A 26448-nucleotide genomic window follows, 5' to 3' on the forward strand; every position below is an offset into this window, starting at 1 on the left:
CAGGCATAGAATGAGGATGACATTGATGACACTGATATTTGCATGGCATCACTTCGAGTCCCTGAGCAGCAGAGTCATGTTTATCCCAAGTTCAGACAGGTTAAGAAACCAGGCAGATGGGGGCAGGTTCTGGCCTGCGATGTCAGAGGTGGAGTTAGTTGGTTTGGTGATATTCAGGGCTGACTCCTGGCTCTGCACCCACAGATCAATTTTGGTAGGGTTCAGGGGACTTTATGGGCTGCTGAGGATTAAACCTGTGCTGGTCATGTGTAAGCCTGCTGGGCTGTACTATTTTTGTAGTTCTGTACCTGCTGTTATTTTGTCTTGTTTGGGGGCCACACCCAGTGGTACTTAGGGGCTACTTTTGACACTGCACTCAAGAATCACTCCTGGCAGGTTAAGGGGACCATATGAGGTGCTTTGGATCAGGTTCTAGGTCCCCAGGTCGGCAGCATTTGCCTACTGTGCTATTGCTCTGGTTCCTGCACCTGCTGTTCCCTCCCCCCCCCTTATTTTTTTGGTTTTTAGTTTTTGGGCTATACCCGGTGACGCTCAGGGATTACTCCTGGCTCTGCTTAGAAATTGCTCCTGGCTTGGGGGACCATATGGGACTCTGGGATTCGAAGCACAGTCCATCCTGGCTTGGCTGCATGCAAGGCAAACACCCTACCACTGTGCTCTCTCTCCAGCACCATGCACCTGTTGTTCTTTCTTTCTTTTTTTCCTTTTTATTGGGGGGGGGTCACACCGAGCAGCGCTCAGGGATTCCTCCTGGCTCTACACTCAGAAATCTCTCCTAGCCGGCTCGGGGGACCATATGGAATGCCGGGATTCAAACCACCAACCTTCTGCACGCAAGGCAAATGCCTTACCTCCATGCTATCTCTTCGGTCCCCGCACCTGCTGTTCTTAAGATGTGTGTCTGTTACCCTCAGACCTGCCTGGGCCCTTTTTTTCCTCCTTCCTTCCCTGGTCCATTGTTTATTATGAGCCACACCCAGCTGCATTTAGGGTTTACTCCTAGCTCTGTGCTCAGGGATCTCTCCTGCAGGTGCTCTGGGGATGTTGGGCAGTAGGGAGCACTGAACATTAAACAATTTGCAAGTGGCTAACCTGCTGGACTCTTTTCTCTGTTCCTCTACAGGCCATCCTAGAAATAACCCAAGCCCTTGGGGCTAAAGCTATAGTATAGTAGCTAGGGCTCTTGCCTTGCAACAGGTGGACCCGGAATCCCACATGGTTCCCCCTAGCTTGCCAGGAGTAATTCCTGAACTCAGAGCCAGGAAGTAACCTCTGAGCCACTTAAAGTGGCTCAAAAGACAAGAAAAAGAAAAAAAAAATAGAGAGAATAAAGCCGGTACCCAGCCCGCACTCCCCCCAAGAAAAGCTGAGACTTGGGTATCTGGTCAGAGCAGGGCAGTGCAGGAGGAAACAATGTCCCCTTGTCTTTCTTTTCTCAATGGCCTCGGCAGGCAGGCAGGAGAACAGCAGATCAGAGTTGGAGGTGCAAAGGAGGGGAAAAGGGCAGTGATTGGGGAGAAGAGAGACCAAGCCAGGCTAAGAGAAGGGGAGGGGGCCAGGTGGGGGGCACAGATGGAGCAGTGATATGGGGGCTAGAGAGAGGTGAAATGGGGGACTTGGACATAGATTTCTGTGATGTGAGTAGGCCTGGGTGGACCCCGTGGGAGGCTAGGAGCCTGATGGGTGGGAAGGAGGTAGAGGAATGTGCTCCAGGCAGCTCCAGGAGGAGGTGAGAATGCACAGGAATTTGCAGGGAGTATGCAGATTTGGAACCAGCTTTGATTCCCAGCTCAAGCACCCAAGAGGACTGTCCTCTGATTGGGCCTACCTTGTAGATCTGGGGCCAGGAGCATGTACTGCAAGTCTCAGGCCACCTTGCAGGGGGGCAGCAGACACCCAGGGGACCCTGGGTCCCATCCTCCCCTTGGCTTCTGTGGGGCCATCTGTCCTCTTCCATCTATCTGACTTCCCTCTAACCTCCCAGGCCCAAGGGACACAGCCCAGCCGGGAGGACACAGCATTTGACACCATTCCAAAGAGACACTGCAAATAAACTGCACGGTTCGTCTTAATCCGGGAGCAGCTCGGGCTAACCGAGGCGTGTCTGTACTGCTGGGTGCCTCTCCTGCGCCGGGGCTTATAAAAAGAACAGCTCTGAAATCCCAGGGCTGGCCGTGGGCAGTGCAGAAAAGTCAACCCAAACATGGCCAGTGGGGCCTTTTCAGGAGGGAGGAGCTCCAGTTCAGTGGGGGGCTGGTTGGTGCTGTCAAAGGGAACTACCTCATGACTGGGGGTACCCTCACTAGGAAGAGCCTGTTAATCTCAGCCTCTTAATCTCAGGTCAGAAGGCTGTCTGTTTTATTTACTGTTTGCTTGTTTTTGTTTTGTTTACTTTTTGGCTTCTCTCAGTGGTACTCACAGCTTACTCCTGGCTCTGCACTCAGGAATCACTCCTGACACGGTGTACAGGGGGATCATATGGGAGGCCAGGATTTGAACCCAGCTTGGCCACAGGCAAAGCAAACACCCTTCCCTCTGTGCTATCGCTCTGCGCCCCCCCCCCCGTCTGTTTTTTCATTTCCTTTTTTTGGGTCCCCCTCCAGCTCCCATGTCACTATCACGCTTTCCTGGGGTGCCCTATGCTAGATGTTTTTCCTATTCCCTGACACCTGTTTTGGGAGATGGGAAGCTCAGACCTAGCTTTGGAGGGGGGATGGAGAGAGGAAGTGATGGTGGTGGTGGTGGTAATGCTTAGGCTCTGTTTTCAGCTGTGAGACAATGAAGTGTGAGGTCATCCCAAGAGGCTGGTGACCATGGTCTGTGTGGTATGTCTATGGCATCAGATTAGCAGTTGCCTGGGCATAATATTGGTGGGGAAGGTGGCAGTAACTGCAGGAAGACCATAAATGTCAGCCCTATTGAAAACATGTGAGTTAAACTCTTGGCAACCATAACTTGTTGCACAAAGGAAGTAAAAACAAAAGTAAGAAGCTGAGAATTGAGACGATCTGTGTGTTATGTACTGGGTGGATTCAGCTCCCCAGGATGTCCCTGGGAGCCAGTTCCAGGATGGACATGAAAGATCATGCCTCATCATGCTTCGGTCAACTCGTCAGTGATCCCCCAAAGTTTACCACTGTGGCTCAGGAGGGCAGGTGCTCTGGGAAAGTAATTTCCATCTTTGTTGTTTCATTATAATGAGGAGGAAGTGAAATCTCTGCTTGGGCCCTGGTTTGCACTCCACACCTGTTTGTTTTTGTTTCTCCCAAGATTTTTATTTATCTCCCACTTTCCAATGACATGGGAGATTCTGAGCACCTCTAGATCATGAGCTGAAGCAAGTGAGTTGAGAAGTGACTTATGAAGGAATGACTGAGGGAGTGAATGAATGAGTTATGGATGTATGAATGAATGGATGACTTAAATGAGTGAATGAGTGAGTGGATGAGTGGATGGATGGACGACTAAATTCAAGAGTGAATGATTGGATGACTAAATTCATGAATGAATGAATGGACAAGTGAATGGATAGATGAATACGAATGATCACTTAATATTAGATGTGTTTGGATCTTTATGTTTACAAGTTGATGATTTTTTAAACTTTTTTTACTGGTTTTTTTTTTTTCTTTTCTTTTTTCAATTTGGAGCCACGCCAGTAGTATTCAGTGCTTAACTCCTGAGCCTGTATTCAGAAATCACTCAGGCATCCACATACACTACCAAGGATAGAACCCAGATTAGGCACATGCAAGGCAAGTGCCTGACCCATTATACTATCTCTCTGGCCCCTTGGTGATGTTTTTGTGAACAAAAATGTGCTGTAGTAACCAAACTTTTCTGCTTTTTTCCATGGACCTACCTATAGTTAATAGCTCTCCTTAAAACACGTACATGCCTAGTTTTACTTAAATATTGAGTTTCTAAGAACCTCTGGGATGGTGAACGAGCACTGTGTCCTTAAGAGCTGTGTATGAGAGAAACTTGATTTCTTTTAGGGCCTGAGGTGCCCTTAGTGACCCTCTTTCCTCATTTCTGTTACCCCTCTGTTACCTCCGTCAGTCTTCGTTGCTCCAAGAGCTACTTGAAATGAAATTGGAATAAGTGCAAGCCAATTTGATTAATTTGTCATCTCCACAATTTAAAGGGCTGCTAACTGCTCTGTCAGGGAGGAGAAAGACACAGTGGGGAGAGAAGCTGAGGATGAGAGGTGGAATAAAGACACCCCTAGACTTAAGCCTAGATAAGATGCTCTATTTGGGGCCCAGAGAGATAGCACAGCGGCGTTTGCCTTGCAAGCAGCCGATCCAGGACCAAAGGTGGTTGGTTCGAATCCCGGTGTCCCATATGGTCCCCCAAAAGATGCTCTTTTTGGCTTGACGTGGTTAAGAGGGTAAGAGTGCAGATTGGGGGTTTGAGTTTGCTTTTTTATTAATTTTTCTTTTCCTAAGATCCTTCCTCATAAATATACTTTTACATACACATATTTTCTTCTACTAAGTTCTTCCAACTCTGTTCTATTTATTTTTAATTTAAAAAAATTTTTTTTAAATTTAAACACCTCCAGTCTCTATTCAGAGGCCTCTAGGGCTGCCCTGACAATATTTCAAGGATATTTGGGACATGTGTCTGACCAGGAATCAAACCCAGGTCCCCTGCATGCTATACTCATGTGCTTTAACCACTGTACTATCTCTTGGCACTGGTGGCCTATAAAAGACATCTTCGAGGATCCTGTTTGTAGTCATGCCACACCCCGAAGTTCTGGTGTTAGGACTTATCCATGTTTTAGTTTTGAGGTTTCGGCGATGCTGAATGCATTCAGCCATGACAAAGACGAAAGGAGAGGATGTAGAAGTTTTGGAGGTGACACCAGCATGGACTAGCTTTGAAACCTGCCCTTTATGGCTGCTCCGCGTTGTCCTAATTGTATCTTACTGCTCAGTGCTGAGCATCCCGAGGCGGGATGTCTGGGCACCTTGAGGCTCTGTGCTCCGTGGAGCAGTGGTCTCAAACTCAATTTACCTGGGGGCCGCAGGAGGCAAAGTTGGGGTGAGGCAGGGCCGCCTAAGGGATTTCGCTTACCGAATAGTCACAATAAAAAATCGCATTAGTAAGAAAAAAATCGCAAAAAGTCGCATTAAACATTTGCATGCCCCGAATGGAACTGCTCGAATGTTTAATGCGATTTTTTTTCTTACTAATGCGATTTTTATTGCGATTATTCGGTAAGCAAATAATCGCGAATACTGCGATATTTGAAGGCCGGTGCTGGCCACAAAATGTTGTACGGAGGGCCGCAAATGGCCCGCGGGCCACGAGTTTGAGACCCCTGCCGTGGAGGAACAATGAACATGATTAGGAAGCAGTCCCACCCTTTAGGACAGGCCTGTCCCAGGTCATATTTGCAGGCTCCTGGAAGCCTTCCAGTTAGAATGGAGGATTTGTTTTTGTTTTTGTTTTATTAAATTTTTTTGGCTAGGCTTCCTGGCCAAAAGTGATGCTCAGGGCTTCCTCCTAGCTCTCCTCCCTCTGAATTATTCCTGGCAGTTCTGGGGGTGGTGGGTTAAGGGAAGCTAGGAATCGAACCCAGATCAGCTGTGTGCAACGCAAATACCCTCCCCACTATACTATTGCTCTGGCCCAGAAAAAATTTTTTTTTTGTTTCAGTTGGAAGATGAACAGAGAAACCTTGATGTTTAGGGACACAGTCCTCACCACTCCTCCATTTAACCTCTCTATCTTTCTGCTAGCTCCAAGAGCACAGTTTGGGTTGGGGTCCAGGAAACAGGGAAGGTGAGTGGGCTGGAAAGGGTGAGAAGGGCCAAAACAGGAGCCTGAGGTTACTGAGGCTCTAAGGAGAACCAGGGGTTCGGGGAGAGAGATCTAGAGAAACTGGTACAAAAATCATAGTTTGCACAAGTTCCCTCTTGTCTTTCAGCCCTGTCTGCTTTGCTCCCCTGAGGACCCAGCTATGTCTCTATGTTGTTTAGAAGCATGAGGGAGGTCGCTGGTGGTGGTGGGGTCTGTTGGGTTCTGAGGCTGAACCTGTACCTTTTTCCCCTTCTGTATTTTGTTTTTGTTTGGGGGCCTAGGTGCAGGTGTTTTGGTTTGGGGACTCTGACTTGGGGATCACTCGTGGCAGGTTCAAGGGACCATATGGAAAGACAGGGATTGAACAAGGTCAGCTGCATGCAAGGCAAATGCCCTCCCCAATGTACTATCACTCCAGCCCCTCCTCCTACAGTTCTGAGCATCCAATCATTTACTTGTTTGTGTGAGGGGCCTGCTATGGATGAATGCTGAAAATGCCTAGTTGGTATTGTCAATTGAGACTGGGGACTTCCGCTGGACCAACGTGGGAGTTGGGCAGCCATTAGATAGGGACATGGGATGACTGAATATAAATAAGTGTGCAGAAATTTTTTTATTGGGACGCAAGTAGTTTCAAGCAGTATTTGCAAATTTAAGAGCCATTTTCAGTGATAGTCTTTCAACTTGACTGGAAGGATCAATGCTTGGGCCCAACAGATTCTGGAAGGCTTTCTCTGGGGTCGGGATGGTGGGATAGCATGTTTTAGCAAAACCCCAAAACCCACCCTTGTGAATGCCAGATATATACCCCAACCTCTGAAATAACTTTCGACCTGCCCCTTCTTGGACACTTACGGTATTGTTGGGTTACACTTGGCAGTTCTTAGCGCTTACTCCTGACTCTGCACTCAGGAATTACTCCTGGCATAATTCAGGAAACCATTTGAGATGCTAGGGATTGAACCCCAGGTCAGCTAAGTGTAAACCAAGTGCCTTATCTGCTGTACTATTGTTCTGGTCCCCAAAATACTTATGGTGAATGAGAAGAATCTGCTGGGATGAAAGGAGGAACTTCCCTGTAACTTGATTAGGTCATGTGGAGGGGAGAGGGCGATTCCTGTGGGAGGTAGCGGGAAGGGAAAAAATGCAAAAGTCACTTGGAACCCTAATGGTAACCCCTTGGGTTAGACCTTCCCTCCCAGCCACTGCCCAAACAAGAAGGATTTGTCTTGTAGCTGCTGGGTGAATCTTCAACATTATCCAGTCCTGTGTGTTTTAGAACATGATGTTGAAGACCAGCATTATTCTTATTATTATGGCTTTTGTACCATACCTGACAGTGCTTAGGGAGATCATTCCTGATGTTGCTCCAGGGACCTAGTGGTGCTGAGAATCAAAACTGGGAGTCCCACAAGCAAAGCGTGTGTCCCAGCCATTTGAACCATCTCCCTAGCCCAAGTCACATATTTAAAAATTCAGGTGGTAGAGCGATAGAACAGTGCACAGAACATTTACCTTTCATATAGCCAACCTGGGTGTGATCCCCAGCATCCATATGATTTCCTCCAATTACCACCAGGAGTAATTCCTGAGGGCAGAGCCAGGGTTATCTCAAAGTGAGCACTGCTGTTGTGACCCAAAAACAAACAAAAAAAGAAAATGAAGAATTCACATTTGGTGGTTTAGTGTGCCTGTATAAACGTCTCTTGCTAGCATGTAAAGTCTGCCCTTTCCCATGGATTTCTATATTCAGGGAGGCAGATACGGATTCCATGGCCATATTTTCACATGCTTGTGGTCTTGACATCTGTCATTAAGCAAACACCTATTAGAGATATTTGCTTTATGCCACTGAAATTCTGTAGTGAATTTCCCTGGGTTGATATTCTTTTATTCAGGAAGAGAGGTACAGGTAAGAGTGTTACACAAGGATGAGGTGTAGGAAATGTGAGAGGTGCTGAAGGGGCAGTAGCACTTTTTGAACAAGTGATGGGTCGACCAGATGGTCAGAGAGATGACCTATATCAGCAGTATGGAGCCCAATGCTTTCACTTGTCTACTATTTGCTATTCTAGTTAGAAGGCATCTTCCTTGATTACTTGGGCACTGAGGGGTTTTTGTTTGTTTGTTTGTTTGTTTGTTTTGGTTTTGGTTTTTGGGTCACACCCGGCAGTGCTCAGGGGCTACTCCTGGCTCTACACTCAGAAATCACCCCCAGCAGGCTCGGGGGACCATATGGGATGCTGGGATTTGAACCACTGTCCTTCTTCATGCAAGGCAAATGCCTTAACCTCCATGCTATCTCTCTGGCCCCTGGGCACTGCGTTTATCTCCTTTCGCCCCTCTATAGCTTTATGAAGAAAGCACTGCTTCCCTTCACTACTCAATGCAGAAGAGGCTGGATTTGACTTGAAATAACATCCCACTGCCTTCCCTGCTGGGAAGACACGACGGGGTGATTCATCCTCTGTGTGTAACTGTGTCAGGGAATGGCAAACCCCAGAACCTGAGGTCTCAGTTTTGGGAATGAGAAACATGAGTAGAAGTGTGGTGCAGTGGAATTTCTTCCAGAATGCCCCACCCCTCATGGGCAAGAGAACTGGCACCAGGATGCCTCATGTGCCAGCAGCGGGAGAGACTGGGCAGCAGGGTGCCTCTCTCTGGAGTGACTTTTGGTCCCAGGTCCAGCAAAGGCAATTGTTCTCTTAGCTTATTGGACTGTAGCTGGGCAGGTGAGTGTGGGCTTACTGGGTCAGGCGAGGTAAAAATAGGCCTGGGAGGGGCCGGGTAGGTGGCGCTGGAGGTAAGGTGTCTGCCTTGCAAGCGCTAGCCAAGGAAGGACCGCGGTTCAATCCCCCGGCGTCCCATATGGTTCCCCCAAGCCAGGGGCGATTTCTGAGCACATAGCCAGGAGTAACCCCTGAGCATCAAACGGGTGTGGCCCAAAAACCAAAAAAAAAAAAAAAAAAAAAAAAAAGAATAGGCCTGGGTGGGGAGAGGCGAGTACTTATTCTCTTGGATTTCAAGAATAGAATATAGGCTCCCCTAGGAGAGATGAAGGGATGCTTTCCTCCTTCTCCCCAAATCTGGAGAGTTTGGTCTATGTTCCCCTGTGTCTGGAGAGGGCAGAGGAGGGCCTTCTGGTCTGGAGAGTCGAGTACAGGCTCCCCTGGGTGTACAAAAGGGCGCCAACAGTGGAGCTGCCAGAGTGAGTCAGCGCAGCGCCCAGAATAGAAACCCCAAGGGAGGGCACGTGTGTTCCCGGGGCTGATGCCAGGCACATCACTTCAGGCGGGCACCGCTTCAGGATTGTCATTCATGGCACCTGCCCTGGCTCTTGGCCTTCGCCATGCCCACCCTCTGGCTCAGCCTCCCCCCTCCCCCACCTGTGCCCTCTCAAGTTGCTTGCATTTATTTTGCATTATTTTAGAAAAAGGGGGGCTTGGGGGCCAGAGCGGTGGCGCAGGGCATAAGGCGTCTGCCTTGCACACGCTAGCCTAGGGTGGACTGCGGTTCGATCCTTTGGCGTCCCATATGGTCCCCCAAGCCAGGAGCGATTTCTGAGTGCATAGCCAGGAGTAACCCCTGAGCGTCACCGAGTGTAGCCCAAAAAAAGAAAGAAAAGGGAGGAGTTGCGGTGGGGTTGGGGGCAACATTTGATAGTTCTTAGGATTAATTCCTGACTCTGTTCAAGGATCACATTCCTTGGGCTCAGGGGACCCTGTGGGATGACAGGGATTGAACCCAGGGAGGCAAATTCAAGGCCAGCACCCTACCTACTATAATATTGCTCCAGTCTGCAAAGGGGGGGTCTTGATTAGGACTTGATTAAGGGGAGTATTTATTTTATTTATTTAAAGAAAATGTATCACATAGTTGATCATAACTTTTGTCTCCCGATAAGTGAAAGCCAGGTTATTGGCGAAAAAAAAAGAAAGAAAAAAAAAATAAAAAGGAAGAGAAGAAAGTTTAAAAATGGGGGCCAGGCGGTGGCGCTAAAGATAAGGTGCCTGCCTTGCCTGCGCTAGCCTTGGACGGACCGCAGTTCGATCCCCCGGTGTCCCATATGGTCCCCCAAGCCAGGAGCAACTTCTGAGCACATAGCCAGGAGTAACCCCTGAGCGTTACTGGGTGTGGCCCAAAAACCAAAAAAAAAAAAAAAAAAAAAAAAAGGTTAAAAATGAAAGAAAAACAAAAAAGTGCAGTAGCCAGTACATTTGTGAACATTATTGTCTCTCCAGTGAAGTCATTAATATAGTGACAGACGGTTTAGTAAGCTCTTGTTGTTAGTTCTTCTTTCTAGTAAATTGGTGTGTTCCTACAGGGATGACAGCTTCCAACAAATGAAGTTCTCTAGAGACTCAAAGTGCTATTACTGATCTTATGACTTTTAGGGGTGCATACTCAGCTGGCAGGCCTCCTGGGAGAAGGAAGATGGAGGGACAGGGGTGGCTGCTTGCACTTTTTCCAGAAAGTTCTGGTGGTATCAGCTCAGAAACTAGCATACTTGAAGTTTGGTCCAATTGGTGTCCCTGGAGGGAATCATAGAGGGTCAGTGATGAGTCAAGGCCACCATGAAAATGGCCATTATGGGTGATGGAGGCAGCAGACTTGGCTTTGGCAGGGCAGGGGCCTGGCCCACCCTCTCCTTTTAAGATGGCCAGCTTTCTGCTTCATGGGCCGATGTCAAAGGGGAACAATTTATCGGGCCACTTTTCTCTGGCATTTCCGGGGTTCTTGTGGGTTCTGGCCTGAGCAACACAGGGGTCCTATGCTTTACTCACCCAATCACTTATTTATCCCTCCAGTCATCTGTCACTCATTCACTCACCCACTTACCTATATGTCCACCTGACTGTCCATCCATCCACTCTTTATTCATCTACTTATTCATCCACTCTCCCTCAATCCATCTCCCTCCCCATCTTTCCATTCTTCACTCCTCTTCCTTCCATCTCTCTCTTCCTCCATCCATCCATCCATCCATCCATCCATCCAACATTTGAGTCCTATCTCTCTGCAGTACTGGTAAAGGTGTTGAAGCTCCGAGTCTTGAGTACGTGGGCATTGTTTCTGAAACGGGAAGAATGTCTTGGATAATTAGTTACCCCAAGACCAGCTGCCGCTTGCCCTTATGTCTTTCCCCAGGATGACGAATGCAATAATGCTTTCTTGAGCTTCCCTCTTATCTTTATCTACATGTTCTGATTATGTATATTTTGCCTAAGACTATTTTTTTAAGAGCCCGAGCCATAGCGCAGTGGTAGGGTGTTTACCTTGCATGTGGCTGATCCAGGATGGACCCTGGCATCCCAGATGTTCCCCCAAGCCAAAAGTGATTTCTGAGTAACCCCTGAACATCACTGGGTGTGTGGTCCAATCCCATCTCCTCCCAAGGATATTTTTAAAATTTATTTACTTTAAAAAATAAAATTTGTAATTGAATCATCATGAGATACACAGCTACAAAGTTGTTCATGACTGAGTTTTGGTCATACAATGTCCAATACCAGTGCATAATTTCTGCCACCAATGTCCCCAGTTTCCCTCCCCACTGACCTCTGCCTGCCTGCCTCTATGATAGATATTTTTCATCTCTCTGTCTCTCTCTCATGAAGCTGGTACTTAGTGACTGCTATTATCGGAGCTGAGCTATTTCAGGCTTGAGCTTGAGTTCTTGCTCCATGAATGATTTTATGTTTTATTTGGTTTTTGGGCCACACCCTGTGATGCTCAGGGGTTATTCCTGCTCATGCATTCAGAAATCGCTCCTGGCTCGGCGAACCATATGGGATGCTGGGGATCGGACGCAGGTCTGTCCATCCAGGGCAGCCATGTGCAAGGCAAACGCCTTACCGCTGTGCTATTCCTCCATCCCCCAAGAATGATTTTTGTTGCCTTTCTGTATGCCTTCTCCATGCCTTGCCTGGAAAAGTCCTATATTGTTCATGATGTGGTTCAGTCTTCATCACCCTAGAGAAGCCCCCTGATTAGCCCTCTCTCTGGCAAGTCTCCTAGATTGTATTCAATTGTATTCAATCCTCCTAGTGGATTGATATTGAATACACTTCCATTTCTTCCACATCAGTTTCCAGGACTTCCTTTCCTGGTCATTTCCTGCTGCTATTTCTAGGGAGTTGGTTTTGAGGTTCCTTTCTGTGCATTGTGACCACATATGAGTTTGAAATGTGTGATCTTGGGCCAGAGCGGTGGCGCTAGAGGTAAGGCCTTGAAAGCGCTAGCCTAGGACAGACCGCAGTTCGATCCCCTAATGTCCCATATGGTTCCTCCAAGCCAGGAACAATTTCTGAGTGCATATCCAGAGTAACTCCTGAGCATCAAATGGGTGTGGCTCAAACACACACACACACACACACACACACACACACACACACACACACACACAATGTGTACTCCTTCCTCACTCCAAGATCCAGTCCCTTCCTTCTAGGGACCTAGGATTCTTGCCCTGCCCTGCCTCTTTCTGCTTTCCATGTGACTACTTGCACTGTGACTATTGTTCCCAGTGATATCCTGTTTAGTCCCAGCTATAGTACTGACCTGTTTTGGTGCCTGTGGGGTAAAATCAAGAAGGGAGGAGGGACAAAATTTGGGAGTGCCTGCCCCCTCCCCCATGTCTGGGAGCTCTCCAAGGAGGGTGTGTCTGCCAGGTAGGCATGTGAGTCCAGGGCTGCCTTGTTTGGTGACAGTGCCTTGTGCCATGAACCTTCTAGCCTGCTGTGTGGATCTGGTGATAGAGAGCCCAGAAGTCATCCCAAGTTAGCCCTGGGAAAGCCAATCAGTATGGAACCCTTTGCAAAGGTTTCTTTTCTTGTGCTGGAGTTCTTTGGATAATCCTGGCAGCACAGGAATGGGTGAGATGCGAATGAGGAGGGCAGGAGAGCTGGGGCAGGGAGAGATAAGAGTGAAAAGCCTGCACCCCACACTTTGCCTAAGCAACCCTTAGAACCACTTTCATGAGGTTCAAAAGGATGAAGGCAGTGCCTGCTATTAAGAAGCCTGGTGCCAAGATCTGTGGCAGTGGGAATATCCAGGGAGCTCACATTTATGACCTTTCCTGTATCCCCTCCTCTACTCTGATTCCGCTGCTGAGCCCTGCGGGGAGCCTGATCCCCCTCACCCTTCTCTTCAAGGGAAGGGTGGAGGTCAGCAAACATTTAGGCTGCCCTTCTTGCTGAGAAGGACCCCAATCTTCCCAAGTAGCGTCTGGCTTTGGAGCTCTCATCACTGCTTTCTTCTCTGTTTGCTTCCCTCATGTAAAGGAAAGAAAGCGGCTGGGAGATGCCAAGGGTCCTTGCATTTATTCAAGCACCCACAGGTTGCCAGCCTCCTGGGTTTCCCCTGTGCCCCTTCTTCTCCTCTTGAGCTCTGTGTTTTGATGTTATGGGCACTGATGAACTTGATGGTTTAAACATTTTGTGTGATGCCACAATTACACATAAATCCTGCCACATCCACCTGCTCTGAAACTAAAATATGTTTAGTGAATATTTAATGACCACTTTCAGGGTCATGTGACAGGGTCTCCAGAAAGTTCTATATCTCACAAACCTGAAACGTGAGACATATTCACCCACTTTTCAATCATCTCTTTGTATCCTGCTCTGGCTAGCACTACAGTTATTAGATTCTAGGAGGAGGACTCAAGGAAATTCGTGAGCATTGGCATCTATGCTCAAGTCCTTCCAATGACCTTTCCTTCTGCTGACAGCAAAGGGATACTCCATGGCATGAAAACCTGGCACAAATTCTCCATGGCTCGTGGTCCATGGATCTTGGTGCCTCTTTCACCACATTGACTGATGGATTCACTTTTGACATTGAGACATTTCATGACAAGATCATGGAACTGAATTTCAATATAGATCTTGATTTAAAGCTCACTTCTTTTCATTTCACTGCTATGGGCCCTTCAGTTCTCGTACTTGAGAGGAATATTGAGATGAAAGAAGATAAGGATATGCTTCATTCATTGCCCATGGGAGATAGTTCTAGAAATGTTGACTTCAAGATCTTTAAGGCTCTTCTTGAGAACTGCTGCGATTGCTGCTTCTTTGCAGAAGTTTTTTTTTTCTTTTTTTTTGGGGGGGGTGGCAAATGATTCTAGAGAGTTCTTAGGGGTGTCGTGGGTGGATTGCGGTGTACATGGAGATCAAAGAGCCAGGAATGCTGACTTCTGGCTCTGGGATTTTTCATTGCAGGAGCTGGGGGCCAGCAAGTTGCCCTGAAAGTACAGTTCTGTCCTTGGACCTGAAAGTTCTGGTACCTTGGAAGCTTGGCTTTGCTCATGCTGCTGTTAGAAAAGCTCATTCAGGATCTGGAGTGATAGCACAGCAGTAGGGCATTTGCCTTGCATACAGCCTATTCAGGATGGAAGGTGGTTCGAATCCCGGCATCCCATATGGTCCCTTGAGCCTGCCAGGAGCGATTTCTGAGCGCAGAGCCAAGAGTAACTGCTGAACAATGCCACCGGGTGTGACCCACCCCCCCCAAATAAAAAGCCCACTCAATGGATTTCAGTGTTAGGAATAAGTCACAAAAGTTTCATGGCTGTAAGAGCCAGGAGTTGAAGATCCTCACTCGAAGTTTAAGAAAGTACATAGAATATCAGTGTGGCTAAAGTTTCTTTCTCATTCTCAGAGAAATCAAATTTCCAGGAAAGTGCATTTTCCTATTGGTTACTTTGGGAGATCCAGTGAATTTCAATGTAAGTCCCTCTAGCTTTATAACTCAGAAAACTTGGGACCCAGTGGCTGAGTCCCTATCCCCCTGGACAGAGGTGAGGCCTGTTCTACTTTATTTATTTTTATTTTTAGGTCACATCTAGTGGTACTCAGTGGTGCTGTACTCAGAAATTACTCCTTGGGGGGGCTTGGGGTACCATGTGGGATATTGGGAATTGAACCTGGGTCAGCCACATGCAAGGCATTCGAATGCCCTACCTGCTGTACTAACCACTCTGACCCCTTATTCCATGTTCTTTAGATGGGATCCTATGGATAATTTCTTGGTTCATGTGAACCACTTGCTTGTGTTTTTATATTTCAAAATGAGCTTGAGATGCCCTTTCTGAAAGTAGAGAGTAGGAGGGTACTGGACATCATGGTCACCATGGAGGTTAGGATATGTCACTTTTCCCAGGAATAAGTCAAGGACCTTTATTATGGAGGGATATGTAGGTTTGTGCAGACTCTATTTTCATGGAATGTGTCAGTGGAACTGCCTGATCTATCATCACTTCATCTTTAAAAATCAGCTTGTTAGGGCCGGAGCAGGTCCCCGGCATCCCATATGGCCCCTTTAACACTGTCAGGAGTGACTCCTGAGTGCAGAGCCAGGAGTAAGCTCTGAGTATTACCAGGGAGAGAAGGAAGGAAAGAGGGAGAGAAGGAAAAAAGAGGGAGAGAAGGAAGGAAGGAGGGAGAGAAGAAAACAGTCTGTCCTAAGAGAGCCCCAACTTGCTTCCTTTCCCTGTGCAGAGGCGCCCCTGGGCACTGCCAAGAGCAACCTGTGAACACAGAGCCAGGAGTTAAGCCCTGAGCACAGCCAGGGTGTGGCCCAAACCACCTTCCTCCTTGCCACCTTCTGCCTCCCACAAAATCTACTTCTGATTCAAAGAGGCGAGTATGACTAATTGCTAACATTTACAAACCCAGGACTTAAGGAAAGACTTAAATAACTTTTCCTGAAGGGCTTCCCTAGGAAACTTGACTGTGGCTGAATGCTGCCTTCAGCTTCACCTTTGTCTTAGCTTGTCTCCCCTTTGTGGGCCCATGGAGTGTATTTCTTTATTTCTTGCTCTCCTCTCCTCTAAATGCTCCAGCACTGGGGGGCTTCCTCTGCACTGTGAGGAATAGATTTTTCTCCCACCCTGGAGGAGCTTCTGTTCCTTTGGCTTGCAGCTTCCCAGAGAAGAGGCATGTGAGGGCTGAGTTGAGTTCCCAGGGTGCCTTGGGCTCTGTCTGCCTCACCCACCTCCCCTGCAAAAGCTCTATTAAGCTCTCGGCTTGCTCTCGGCAAAACAAACACTGGGGGGAGAAAAAGGATGGTGATGGGCAGGTGCACCTCACCGTTCACCTTAAAGGAACTTGGTCTATTTTCTTTTTCTTTCTTTGTTGTTTTTTTGGGTCACACCCGGCTATACTCAGTAATTCCTCTTGGCTCTACTCTTAAGCTCACTCCTAGCAGGCTCAGGGGACCATATGGGATGCCAGGGATCAAACCCAGGTTGGCCATATGCAAGGCAAGTTCCCTCCCTGCTGTGCTATCTATCATCTTGGCTCTCCTATATATTTTATTTTTTTAAGTCTAGAATCTAGCTCTAGAAATACATTCAGTTGCAGCCACCATTTGTAAAGCATAAGTCCTGGGCCAGGACTGTTATATTCATTGGGGGCCAGAGTAATAGTATGGTGGGTAGACCACTTGCCTTATTGGCTGACTTGGGCTTAATTGCCAGCACTCCATATGGCCCCCCTGAGCCTGCCAGGAATAATTCATGGGCCTCAGAACCAGGACTAAGTCCCAAGCACAGCTGGGTGTAGTCCCTAAAAAATCCAACAAACCAGAATTATTGTATTGAATTCATAAGGTGAATTTTTATTGACTTCCATCACCATTTTCATCAGAGTGAGCTAGGCTGTCACAGCTGGACAAGTGGGAGGTTCCTTGGGCTCAGCAAGTCTCTTCCCCATTATGGGCTCCTTGGTTTCCTCCCTCCAATGGAGGCACTTTGGCTTCCTAGTAGGGACCGGAAGTGGGACCGGAAATAGTTTTGAGTCCCCAGTTCCGGTGTCTTGTTTTCCCTCTGTGTCCTGTTCTCTTTGTTGTTTGTCTGGTGTTCGCTCCTGTTCAGGCCTAGGGGAGTCTTTACTGGAGCTTCTTGCCTTTGTCTCACTGAGGCCCTGAGGGATGAATCTCCTTAGAATGATGCTCGACACAGCTGGTAACATCTGGCCAGATTCCCTTACTGGGAAGGAGCATGCAGCTGTTAGTATGAACATTTCCTGAGAAGGACAACCTTCTGAAAATGATGTCCACTTCCATTCAAGGCACTTACTCTGGTTCTGCCCATGGAATATTCTGGAAACTTCAGTGGAAATTTGACTTGGGCTCTGTTCCACTCTTGCCATCTCTAACTCTTCTCAAAACAGTGGCCATTGTGTCATTGCATTCTCCTCAGTCCACAGGAGGCACTGAATAAGCCCATCCTAGAGTGGAAAGTCCTTCTCAGCAAGCTAAGGGCAGATCTTGACTCCTCCATCATCACCTGCACTCTCCTTGCTTCTTAAGCCTCAGACTATTTTTCTTTGATGGTGGGAATGAGGGTGAATGCTGTGTAAATGATGGTGTGACCATCAGAACCATTAGCATTCACTGAAAACAACATTCTGTTCACTTGGGTGTCCTCAATCAGTGCTCAACCCACAGTCACAGAATGACTAACTTAAGACTCCTCTCCAAGCCTCATTTGCCACAGTTGGAAAAAATGAGCTCATGGCTTACAACATGGGCTCTTGGAAATTTCCTCGGGGGCTGTTCCCAAAAACTCAAGCCCCCCACTGTCTCCCTCTCTCTCTCCCTCTCTCTCTCTCCCTCCACTCCAATCCCACCCCTGAAATTGTGACTAATGACCTCCAGGCTGAAATTTCACTCCTGCATTGTGGAAAGGGGACCAGAAGATTCGGAACATAGAAATCTTGCCTGCCTGCTGACTAGGTCTCAGTGACATCTTCGGGGTCCACTCCTTGCCCATGGTCCTGCCTCTTTTCCATCCATCCTTCAAGCTTAGAAGTCACCCTCCTTCCAAAATCTTGCCTCTCTCTGGGGATAGGAAGCACCCCTATATGTTGAATACCCAAAGTGTCCCCTAGCTCTGCTTCTGGACAGTTACCAATCACTAATAGATATCTGCTTTCCAGGTCCTGAGCTTACCTAAATGGGACACCCTCTGGTTCATGGCACCCCATAGCACAGCCCCCAGCCTCCTAGTACCAGTTAGAACATCATCTGCATTTCAACATGTCCAGTAAATGCGTGAGTGACTAGTTCCAAAACCCACCTCTTTGGTTTTCTATGTCTAAGCCAGAATGATTCTCCCCTAGTTCCTTCTGTACTTATTCAGAACACTAACAAAGGGCATCTTTGTGGAACTAGCCTTTTTTTTTTTAATATTTTTAAAATAGAGAGACATTTAGAGGAGAAAAAGTGATTTACTCTTCTGTTATAATTAGCCTTGGTGATTAGACTCTTTTCCATTATGTTTTATTTTTACTTCCCTGGAATTTATCAAGTGGCCTCTTTTCTGTGACGGTTACCCTTCAAGTGAGTAAAGGAGCTTGATTAGAACTCTAGGGAATTTACTTTGTGGATTTTCAGTGCTTTTTTAAAAAAGGGTTTATTGTGTGTGTGTGTGTGTGTGTGTGTGTGTGTGTGTGTGTGTGTGTGTGTGTGTGTGTGTGTGTTTTAAATCAGGAGCATAAGGGCTGATGTGACTTGAGGGTGAAAAGTCAACCCTCAAGCTATAAAAAGGGGCCTTCACATTGAAAAGCAGAAACTGGGTCTCCGAGGACAAGATGTTTTCTGGGCTGTTTTGCCAGCATCGACTTAAGTAATTAATAGTCACTCCTGTTTTCCAAATGGTTTTATATTTAACTGAGTTTCCTGACCCTTACTTGTCTTCTGTGCCAAGGGCAAGGTCCCCCCAATCCCCCACAACACTCTGCATTTCTTTAAAACACATAAATAATTGTAGTCATTCTATTTAAATGTAGCCATGAAAAACTCTGACTTTAAGTTTCAAGTTTCAATGTGATGTTCATACTGCTCTATATTTTGATGCACATGGATTTCAGAGTCAATTCTAGTGTTTCTTGGGGACCACTTAATTCCCAGGGACAATGATCTCTCTTTGTTGCACATCTTAAAGGAACATCAGATGAGGACAGTCTGGACATGTAGGCAGCTGCTTGTCCATCTCCCTGTTAAACTCAGCTGAACCATCCCTCCCTCTTCCCTCCTTCCCTCCTTCCCTCCTTCCCTCCCTCCCTTCCTCCCTCCCTCCCCTCTCTTTCTTCCCTTTCCTTCCTCCTTCCTTCCTTTCCTCCCTCTCTCCTTCCTTTCTTTCTTCCTTCTTTCCTTCCTTCCCTCCCTTTCCTTCCTTCTTTTCTTCCTTCCTTCCTTCCTTCCTTCCCATTTATTCAGTTATTCATTCTTCTATTCATCTATCCATATGTCTATCCATCCATCCATTTCTTCAGTTACCCATCCATCCAGTTATCCATTCATTCATATATCCACCTGTCTGTCCATTGTTCATTCTTTCTTCCATCCATCTATCCATCCACCCACTCACTTATCCATCCACTCATCCAGTGATTGTTTAGTACCCATCAAGGCAGGTTTTAATGATACAAAGGATGAAAAAGACTTCTTTCTTTCTTCCTTTTGGACATGATTCTGGCTCTAGGCTCCCTCAAACGGAGTATATATTTCAAAGCAGTATTCTTGCTACCTTGGGGGCATTTGTTGAAGGTACTTATTAAGGCCTTCCAGCTTGCTAATGTGATTCTCCTTAGGCATGGTATAGGAGAAAGAAGAGAAAGCCTCAGAGAGTCAGTTGGAATGGTCTTCTCTCTTCTCTTCTCTTCTCTTCTCTTCTCTTCTCTTCTCTTCTCTTCTCTTCTCTTCTCTTCTCTTCTCTTCTCTTCTCTTCTCTTCTCTTCTCTTCTCTTCTCTTCTCTTCTCTTCTCGTCTCATCTCGTCTCTCCTCTTCTCATCTCTCCTCTCCTCTTCTCATCTCTCCTCTCCTCTCCTCCTCCTCCTCTCCTCTCTCCTCCTCTCCTCCTCTCCTCTCCTCCTCCTCTCCTCTCCTCCTCCTCTCCTCCTCCTCTCTTCTCCTCTCCTCTCCTTTCCTCTCCTCCTCCTTCTCCTCCCCTCCTCTCCTTTCCTCTCCTCCTCCTTCTCCTCCCCTCCTCTCCTCTCCTCTCCTCTCCTCTCCTCTCCTCTCCTCTCCTCTCCTCTCCTCTCCTCTCCTCTCCTCTCCTCTCCTCTCCTCTCCTCTCCTCTCCTCCCCTCCCCTCCCCTCCCCTCCCCTCTTCTCTCCTCTCCTCGTCTCGTCTCTTCTGACAAAGGCCAAATATCCATAGAGAAGTGACCAGGAAAAGGAAAGTAGTTTCTGGACTTTCAAGGCTGGTAATCTGTGTGGAGGCAAAAAACGGAGTCATAAGAGTAGACATTTAGCCTATATATTCTGTATATTCTTCTTCCACTGTCTCCTGTCCAGCTCAGAAATGTTTCTCACTTTCTGCCATGGGAAGGAGGGGCATTCTTTGGGGAGTGGAATGTGTACTCCACTTTTAGGCATTTGGGAAAAATGGATAAAGCTCAGTGCTCTGAAATCAGGGTCAGAGTGGCCTCTTGAAAGTAGGGGATGGCATGTTTTGAGTATAAATGCATAAACTGTGTGCTGTCAAGCTGCATGGGATGGGGGTGTGGATAACAGGGCTTCTTTCTAGAAAGTTCCCAAGCTTACACGTTAAACCATCTATCTGGAGTTTATTTTCTAGATCCTTCCAGCATCAGGAAGTCCTTCAATGCAGTTTGTTTTCAGGATGGCAATTTGCCACAGAGAATTAAGAGGCCAGAGACCAGCTAGACAGTTTCCTCCCACTACCCTAGTCACCCCTGTCACCCTTCTCCTCCCTGGGCTGGACACATGCTCTGTCACAGGATTATCTTCTCCTCACTCCTCCACGACCCTTGGCCTCTGTGTAGGTCTTCTAGGGAGGAGATCCTATCCCACTTCCTCAGTTTTTCTTTCCCTATTACAGATTACTTTCTAGCTTGTGGTAGACTTAAAAATCACAATGCTTATTTATTTGGGGGGTGGATGCCTTCAAATAAATGTGCCAACCCCATAGGCACTTAGTGGTTGCTCATGACTCTACACTCAGAAATTACTCCTGGCAGGCTCTAAGGACCATATGGGATGCTGGGTATGGAACTTGGGTTGGTCATGTGCAAGGCGAATGCCCTTCCCACTGTGCTTTTGCTCTGGCTCTTGTCATGCTTATTTTTAATTCTTATTTTTAATTATCTCTTGCCTCTGTTGGAATGTGACCTCATTTGGGGTGGAGCTCTAGTTATTCAGTATCTCAGGTTCCTGGAAATTGCTTGACTCACACGGATATTGTGCAGAGTTGAGCAAATGATTAAAAAACAACAACAACAACACAAGTACTAGTCAACTCTGAATGTTAGTAAGTGGGGACTGGCCTGGCTGGGAAAGTGAGATTTCCTGGCTTGTTTTTGTGGGACAGGAAGAATGTCACACCGTACTTTGTGTTAACAGGAACTCTGACAGAGAAGGGAATGGGCAAAAAGGAGATTATACAACAGTGGTCAAGACAGAACTGAGAAAGCCAGGAAGGTGATTCAAAGGACTAGGCCTTGAGTTTGATCCCAACACTTCAAGATTGCTTGTGCACTGAACTGGAGTAATGGCCCAATACTGTTGGGTGTAGAACCCAGCAACAAATGGACTGAGAACAAGTCAAAGCAGGAATACTGTCACCTGTAGAAAGGACCAGGCATGCCCTTTCCTAGAAGTTTCTCTTTTGCTTTTGTTTTGGGGCCACACCTAGCAGCTCTCAGGCTCTGTGCTCAGAAATCGCTCCTAGCAGGCTCTGGGGACTATATGGGGTGCAGGGGATCAAACCTGGGTCAGTGCCCTGCCCGCTGTGTTATCGCTCCAGCCCTCCAGCTCTTTCTTTACTGATGACAGCGACAGCCCTGCCGCTTTTCTCTGTCCTCAGATATCAGAGTGACTAAGCATCCAGCATAAAATTCACCTTTGCATCACTTCCCCTCTGCTCCTGAAACACACCAGAGCGGCTTTTAGAACCTCACTGGAACTACATTGGTGCTCCTGGGGCTCTTTGGGGGATCGAGATGACTCTAGACCTCAGTAAGGGAGGGCTTCACATCACCTGCATGTGGGTGATTGTTACTGGCCCAAAGATATTGAACAGACTAGAAAGATTGACCAGATGGCTCAGTAACTTTCCATACCATCTCCAGTTTCTGCAATTCCCAAGCACTGGCTGGGGTTCTACTTGTTTGCGCTATTACAAAGGTATAAAGAGAAAACAACTTTTGGGAATTCTCCCTGCAATTCCGATTTATTTGATCATTGGCTATGAGTTAGGTACTAAACCCCAAACTTTAGTTATATTAGCAGCCAAGCTGTGCTGAAGTGGATTCATAAACATATCAATGAATTACCCTAGTGGTTAAACTACTTACTTTCACATTTCCAAGAATACCCTATATCTTTATTTATTTTATTTATAAGAAAAAAAGAAATTTTTGAGAAGGAGTGAGTGGGCCATCCTCTACAGTGCTCAGGAGTGCTCAAGGGTTATTCCTGGCTTTGTGACCATATGTGGTGCTGGTGCTAGGCATCGCATCAACCACAGGCACCTGACTTATGTTATATCTCTCTGGCCTAGGATTATCTCTGGGTCAAGTTCTCATTCATCTGCACAATTCCCCATGGAGGAAGGTGCTTTTACTCCATGAAGTACAATGGAAATAAAGGCACAGTGAAGCCGAGTCATTTTCCTAAGGTCGCATAGCTGAGCAGCCTCAGAGCTGGGAGTTTGGCCTTGGACTCTAGTTGTCAGAAGATTCAGCTTCACTTGTGAGATCTCTGAGCTCAGACTCATATTCCCAGCCTGGAGATAGATGCTTGCACAGAACAGCAGTGCTAGGTGTGGCCGAAGATTTATGGTGTCAGATCTCTGGGTGTGACACAGAGGCTAAAAGCTGCTGCTGCTGCTGCTGCTGCTGCTGCTGTTCCTCCTCCTCCTCCTCCTCCTCCTCCTCCTCCTCCTCCTCCTCCTCCTCCTCCTCTTCTTTTTCTCCTCCTCCTTCTCCTTTCCCCCCTTTTCCTTCTCCTTCTCCTCCTCTTTGCCCTCATTGTTGTCATCGTCCTCTTCCACCTCCATTTTCTCCTTCTCCTCTTCGTCTCTTCCTCCTCCTCATTATTATTATTATTGTTATTATTATTATTATTATTATTATTATTATTATTTTGTATTTAGGTCCCTCTGGCAGTGCTCAGGGGTTACTCCTGGCTCTGCACTTAGGATTGATTCCTATTGGTGCTCAGGAAACCATACGGGATTCCAAGAATCAAACCCAGGTTGATCGCCAGCATGGCAAGAGGCTTATCCACTGTGATGTCTCTCTAGCCCCTGAAGTTCTTACTTTGTAAAACATTCTTTTGGAGGGGAGCAGCCCGAGCGTGCTCAGGGAGTCCCTCCCAGCTCTTTTTCCAGTTATGCTAGAAGCTCAATAGAGGTCAAGGACATGTCACTGTTTGGATTCTGTAGTGCCAGGAACCCTCACCTAGGTTACCTTCACGATGATATATGTGTCAGGATCAAATCAGGGTCAGGTGCATACGAGGTCAATGTTGTCATCTCTGTGCTGTTCCTTTGGGGCTACAGTTCTGTACCTCCTGAGAATAATCCTGCCTTGCCTTGGGAGTCAGAGACGTTCATTCTGGTTTCATTCCCCATGAGCCCTTGGCTAACCCAAAGAGTTGGGGTTCTCATTTGTGAAAAAGGGCCCACCATCTCTCCTCTTCTTCCCCAAAGCCCTTTGTCCATGGTAACTTGCTGTGAGCATGTCTCTACCTGCCATGGAAAAGAAAAAAAAATCAGACTCGGATCCTTCCCAGGCAGTTTGCAAAACCTAAGACAGGTGCTAAGCAATCCCCGCTTTATGCCGAGACTCAAACTTTAGAACTTAAGGTTGCCATAGGAACCTGTCATCACTGTTCGGCAGCGAGAGACTTGATAGGGCTGTGGGTTTGTGAAAAACCCTTTAAGTTGAATGAAGGTTCTGGGGGTGGGAATGTGGCCTTGGGGTGGGAGCTATTCTTGAGAGGTGGGGGCGGGGGCAAAAATGGGGGTGGCTAAGAAAACTACTCCCTCTGTCTAACCAGAGGCCCAAGAGCCCTTTGCATAGTCTCCCTGCCACTTTGAATTAGTCTTAATTGTTCACAGAATGAAATGGAAGAAATGTGTTAGTGAGCTTATTCTTAAGAGTGGGAAGAGGGCTGCTAGCTGAAGCTAGCACAGCTAGAAGGGTGCTTGCCTTGAATGCAGCAGAACTGAGTTTGATCCCTGCCATCCTACATGGTCCCCTAAGCACTTCCAGGACTGATTCCTGAGTGCAGAGCCAGGAGGGACTCCCAAGCACTATTGAGTGTGGGCCCAAACAAACAGATCATAAAGGTTAATTAAAGGAGGGAAGAATATCTGTGGCAGAATCAAGGATAATGATGAATTTCAAAGGGCGGTGAAAAGGAGGAAGAGGAAGGGGAAGATAAATTACCTGCTTTCACTTTTGACCTGCCATATGTTGGCATGACCCATCTGCACTTCCAGCAGCACATGCGTCACTGGATCCCTTTGCAGAGAAGGAAAATGAGTCCCAGAGAGTGAAATCACACTCCATGGACCTAACGCTCTTAGCCTAGATGGGAATTAAATTCTCTCTGATGTCATATCCAAGAGTGTAGTTTTGGGAGTGAGGGGCACTCAGTGATGCTCCATGTTTACTCCTAGCTCTGCACTACTCAGGAATTACTCCTGGATGCTTGGATTATTGATTATTGATGGGAAGTGATGGCTTATGCTTATTCTCTCCGGGGGAAGAGAACTGATGAATGAATAATGAAAGAAGATAGAGTTGGGTCCAGAGAGGTAGAAATAGAACAGGGGGGCCGGGCGGTGGCGCTCGAGGTAAGGTGCCTGCCTTACCTGCGCTAGCCTAGGAGACGGACCGCAGTTCGATCCCCCGGCGTCCCATATGGTCCCGCAAGCCAGGAGCGACTTCTGAGCGCATAGCCAGGAGTAACCCCTGAGCGTCACCGGGTGTGGCCCAAAAACCAAAAAAAAAAAAAAAAAAAAAAAAAAAAAAAAAAAAAAAAAAAAAAAGAAATAGAACAGGGGTTTAAATGTTTTGCTTTGCACGTAACCAACTCCAGTTGTATCTCTGGTACCCAAGTGATTTCACCAGCATTGCCAGGAGAGATCCTTGAGCACTGAGCCAGGAATAAACCCAGAAAACAATACTGCTCAAACATTGCAATGCTCAAGAGGGTCACACCCCCTTAGTTGCCATCAGGGGTCTATTCATCTTGAGGTGCTTGCTGGGGGGCGTCATGGTAGCACTCACATGGGCTCTCCAGGGGTCACACTTCCCAGAGGTGGTGTCTGCGTATCTTTTTAAATGCATTGTTTGTTTGCAGAATTGGGGTGGGGGATTGTGGGGTGACACAGGGAACTTAACTTAAACTTACAACCTTATGCTTACACCGCAAATGTTCGAAGCTCCATTGCTATTCCTCGAGGCCCTTGGGTTCATATTAACTAAGAAATAAATACATAAAATGATCTCCTGTTGGGTGATGACCTATTTCAGGGCAATAGTAAGCTTTTGTGCAACCTTGGTAAAAAATAAGCTGTCGCTCTAGGTCTGTGTATGTGTGTGAAACATTTTGAGAGCTGCTTAGGAAGCTGAAGGGAAGAGAAATTGCCCTTAAAAGTTGCAATCCACCACTGGCCTGTCTTTCGTGGGAATTGTGGCAGTGAGAAACTATGACAAAATGACCTTGTTCTTCATCTTTCTTTGAAAGGAGAGGAAATGATGGCACCGTGACCGCAGGTGTCCGATGATATTAAGGAATTAATTTTTCCCCCTTAGCGTAGTAATGGAATGGTGGCTCCATTTATCAAAATCTTTATCTTCTTGACAAATGGGTGGAAATATTTTTGAGAATGAGGGAGGGGTTTGCTTCAAGGAAAGCTCAGGGATGAGTGGATGGATGGGGCCAAAGTCACACTAGACAATCTAAACTTGACTGTGGGTGCTAAGTCATCAGCATAGAAGTGAGCTTTTGTCTTCTATGTGTTTGACATTTTTTTTTGTGCGGGGGGGGGGGGGGGAGTTTGGTGGTGCTGGTATTATCTCAGAGCCTTATTCATGGCTGCAGAAGCTTAGAGTTCGACTTCTCCCTTTTACTCCCAGCCAGCTGTGTTAGACAATTTTCCTAATGAAAATGTCCCACGAGATAGTAATTGGATCTTTTCTCTGCCACTCCTTAGAGACAGGCATTGCACCACTAAGGAACAGAAGCTCAGAGAAGACAGGCAACGGGCACCAGGGTTACACAGCTGGCAAGTTTCAAAAGTCCAGGCTTCACTTGAGAAGCTACTTCTTTTCGTTATTTTATTTATTTGTTTGTTTGTTTGTTTGTTTTTTGGATCACACCCGGCAAGGCTCAGGGGTTACTCCTGGCTCTATGCTCAGAAATCACTCCTGGAAGGCTTGGGGGACCGTATGGGATGCCAGAATTCGAACTGCCATCCTTCTGATTGCAAGGCAGACGACTTATCTCATGCTATCTCTCTGGCCCCTCTTTTTGTTATTTTTTGGTTTTGTTTTGTTTGGGGGCTACACCTTTCAGTGCTCAGGGGTTACTCTTGACTCTGCATTCAGGAATCATTCCTGGCAGCT

The 26448-nt window shown here is 47.0% G+C and overlaps 1 protein-coding gene across 1 annotated transcript in view; it reads left to right on the forward strand.

The window, feature by feature from the left end:
* The window catches only part of LARGE1 (LARGE xylosyl- and glucuronyltransferase 1), a 479868-nt gene that overhangs the window by 43611 nt on the left and 409809 nt on the right, over nt 1-26448 (forward strand). The window lies entirely within an intron of this gene.

Source organism: Suncus etruscus, chromosome 4 (assembly GCF_024139225.1).
Source record: "Suncus etruscus isolate mSunEtr1 chromosome 4, mSunEtr1.pri.cur, whole genome shotgun sequence".
NCBI classification, from domain to species: domain Eukaryota; kingdom Metazoa; phylum Chordata; class Mammalia; order Eulipotyphla; family Soricidae; genus Suncus; species Suncus etruscus.